Below are 4,420 nucleotides of genomic sequence, written 5' to 3' on the forward strand. Positions count from 1 at the left end.
GTGAGGAGCTCAGAGGTGCCAAGGAAGGACTTCGCACGACGGAGGATGCCCCGTTGGCGACTGGCTTTGGAGGCCAGATTGGAAATGTGGTTTTCCCAGGAAATATCATGGCTGATAGTGAGGCCAAAAATCTTGAGTGACTGAAGGTCTGCCGGTTTGAGATATGGAGCGGCAGAGAGTGGAGTCATCAGCAAAGAGATGGAGAGGATTCTCCAGAGAGTCAGAAAGATCATTGATGAATACCAAAAAAAAAGCACAGGGCCCAGAACACTGCCTTCAGGAACTCCAGCCTGAACAGGAAGGGGAGATGAGAGAATTCCATTCAGGGCCACACATTCACTACGACAGGAGAGGAAGTCCACAAGCCATGCATGGAGATTTCCATGGATACCATAGGAGGAGAGTTTGGTGAGCAGAGTGGGGTGCCAGACTGTTTCGAAGGCGCGAGATATGTCAAGGGAGACAGCTCTGATTTCCTGTTTGGTGTTGAGGACCGCCATCCATTGTTGAAGACAGCAGATGCAGCATGTCCAGAGTATAATGACCTGGTCTGAATCCAATTTGATGATCAGAGATCAAGCCATTGGAGAAGAATGATCAGAGATCAAGCCATTGGATAAAGAGGAAGGATTTTATGTCAGAAGCGATCATGGATTCCATGGCCTTGCTGATAATTGGGAGCAGGCTTATTGGTCTGTTGTTGCAAGGATCTGTTTTTGCACCTTTTTATGTAAAGCGGTAATTTTGGCTGATTTCCAGGCTGATGACAGATGACTTTGAGCAAAAGAGAGGGTGAAGAGAACGTAGAGAGTGTGAGATAGTGCGTCAGAGCAGGATTTTGGGACCCGTGGGCTGATGCCGTCTCGTCCAGTTGCAGAATCGGAGTCGAGGTTTGACAGAAACTTCTCCACCTTGTCAGGAGAGAATGACACAGTCCAGGAGCAACTGGGTTCGACAGGGTAATGTGGGTACAGAGAGAGATGGGTTTTGGACACAAGATGTTGAGGCAAACAGAGTTGAGGCATTCAGCTTTTTCATGTGCGGAGTCAGCTGTGTAGCCGTTTGAGGTAATGGAGGGGGAACAAACACCAGAGACAGATTTGACCAGACAGCACCAGGATTTGGAGGAGGGAGACAGGTTTGAGAGTGGAGATGTATTGTTTCCTGACTCTCCTGAGGGTCGACACATTTGTTCCGGGCTTTGTAAAGGAACTGAGATTGCCTTCAGTTGGATTAGCCTTCTAAGAGGCGAAGGCAAGGTGTTTCAGGGCAACTGCCTCACCACAGGATTAAGTGTACCATGGACGGGAGGAAGGGTATGACAACTGAAGACGAAATGGGATAAATCTGTGCATGAGAGAGAGCAATTTACTTTGGAAGAATTCCCAGGATGAGTTGATGTCAGAGGCAGTAGAGATGGGAGACCAGTCCAGATGATTTATGGCTGCTTGAAGACCGTGCCATTCAGCCTGAGTGAAATGCCAGACTCGTCGGCGCTGAGGAGGCTCTTTGAGAATGGCCAGAGAGATGTCCACTTTAACCATCATATGGTCAGACGAACTGATTGGAGCAGAAGGGCAGCAGACATTTGCAGGGAAGTTAGTGATAACCAAGTCCAGAAGAGAAGACGCTACGTTGACTGAGATCCGGGTCGGGAAGTTGACTGATTGTGTCAGTCCCAATGAGGCGCAGAAGTCCTTTGCCGATGTGTCATGGCAGGTGCAAGAGGTACCCACACCCAGCCAGCTGGCATGATGACAGTTGAAGTCGCCACAGATGAGGAAGAGAGAGTTTGGATGAGTGGATAGAAGTTGGTCCACGTTGTCAGACAGTGAAATGTAAATGGAGTCATCACTGTTTGGAGGACGGTACAAAACACATATGAACAAAAGGTGGGAGCGGAGAGGAAGCCGTAGCCAAAGGTATTCCTGGGGGTGAGGTGGAGAGAGGGCAGTGCAAGGAGAGTGAGGAAGAGAGTTTTTGATAAAGATAGCCACCCCACCACCAGGACGAGGCTCAGGTCTATCATACCGGAGGAGGGAGTAACCTGGAAGAGATAAAGAGTCAGAGACATCTTGAAGGAGGAAAGTTTATGTTGAGCAGATTATGTCTGGTTTGTCTGAAGCAACCTGTATGGAGAGATCAGTCAGGTTTGAGCGAAGGCCCCGGATGTTTGAGGTCCATTCCGTTAGGGAAGAGGGGGGGTGGAGCATCAGGGACAGAGGAGGGCAGGGGTAGGGTAAGATGAGGGGTGAGAGGGGAGGTAGGGAGAGCTGTAGACATTATACAGGGTTGTCTAGAAACCCTGGGCACAATTTGAAGAACGATACCTGCAACAAACAACGAAGTTTATTATTGTGCTTTGGTGCAAAACAAAACATGATTATTGTTCATGGATATGTTATGAAATCAAGTCGAGACCTCGTTTCCAGATATGAGGCTTTATTGAAATCTATCTCCACATACCATATAAGCACAGAATAAAGAATAATATTAGAACTCCATTAAAGATTATACTCGCATTTCTTTCACCTATAAGCAAGCAAATAATCATTCCCTTCCATACGTTACTCAAGCGTCTGCCCACAGAATACAGAAACGTAGCCAATCTCGTCCTTTACCCGACATCCCGTTATATCCTCTTCTCATGGCCATGCCATCGAATCTTCTTCTTCATATTTCATCACATTCACCCTCCGTTAAAATACAAGCTAGCAAACAAATAGCAAATAAACAAAAAAAATCAATGTAACAGGATGCAAAGCTCTACCAACCAAAACGAGTTGGCGGTTGGCACAATCTTCCAGCATGAGTTCGATGGAGAGTAAAGAACTCTCCATGGGGAATAAAATATGTTGATGTCATAGCAAATAATGACGTCATAATTCAACAAGTACAAAACTTCATCGATCAAGATGAAATTTATTGAGCGTCATCTATGAATAAATTGATGGAGAGAAAAAAAAAATTATGGCGTCATTGGTCACGTGGTTCGGCCGCCATATTTGTTTTGACACAACCTTAAAAACGAGATCTGTCATCTCTGATTTTTCTTTCTTGTGTCCTGATCCGTTCAGTGTAATAATACTCGCTCTTCCACAAGCCTCAACTACGTAAACAAAAAAACCATGCCGGCTCTTCAGTGTGATGACGTCACATGAACATTGTGGGGAGGCGGGTGGGGGGGGGTTCGAACGAGGGGGTGGGGGTGGGGGGGGGGGGTTCGAACGAGGAGGTGGAAGAGGTGAAATGGAAATAAAACCTCCTATTAAAACAATTATTACAATGTAAAAATGTAAGAAAGGGTTTTAAAATGGACATTACTATGTATTACTATGATTTTTTTTAAATGAGAAAGTTAAATCATTCCGCCGTCATCCCGTCCAACCTGTCCCAAAAGCAAATCTTCTACCAAATAATAAATAACGATTTTTTAAATTTCAATATTAATTTAAAAAACGATAATGAAGACTCACAATCGAAGATTCAGATCGTGCTTAAACTCCTCATTGTTGAAGTACAAGGGACGCTTTCGTCACGCAATGTACCACGTGGTAACAATGGACCCTGACGTCACAATCGGTATTGTTTACAAACAATCGTTTAAATGTGGATGTCTCGCAGTGTAAACATGTTGTCGTCGCTCCTGGATTTTTCATTGAAGATTTTTCGTTGAACTTCTTTATTAATTTCCCAAGATGCATCTTTTTAACAAGAAAATGCAACGAAGGTTCCTCACACAGGTTTTTCACAACATTGAGTGAATTTTGTCTTTTCATGTCGATGATAGTTTGAAGGCTGTCTGTTCTCGATATGAAACCTATCACGGACGGACAGACGGACGGACAACCTGAAAACATAATGCCTTTGGCGACTTCGTCAACGGAGGCATAAACACAGGGACAGGGGCAATACACGTGGTGCTCACGTGGTAGAATAAACAGTATACTGCACTGATTAAAGATACCTATTTTGGGGAGCATATAAAAATCGGTGTACTGCACTGACTACAGATACCTATTTTGGGGGGCATATAATAAACAGTATACTAGTATACTGCACTGACTAAAGATATCTATTTTGGGGGGCATATAATAAACAGTATACTGCACTCACTAAAGATACCTATTTTGGGGATCATATAAAAACTGTACTGCACTGACTAAAGATACCTATTTTTGGGGAGTATATAATAAACAGTGTACTGCACTGACTAAAGATACCTATTTTTGGGGGGCATAGAATAAACAGCATACTAGTCCACTGCACTGACTAAATATACCTATTTTGGGGGGCGTAGAATAAACAGTATACTAGTATACTGCACCGACTAAAGACACCTATTTTGGGGGGCATATCATAAACAGTATACTGCACTGACTAAATATACCTGTTTTGGAGGGCATAGAATAAACAGTAT

The sequence above is a fragment of the Myxine glutinosa genome, chromosome 3 (genome assembly GCF_964187855.1).
Source record: "Myxine glutinosa chromosome 3, kmMyxGlut1.1, whole genome shotgun sequence".
Taxonomy (NCBI): Eukaryota; Metazoa; Chordata; class Myxini; order Myxiniformes; family Myxinidae; genus Myxine; species Myxine glutinosa.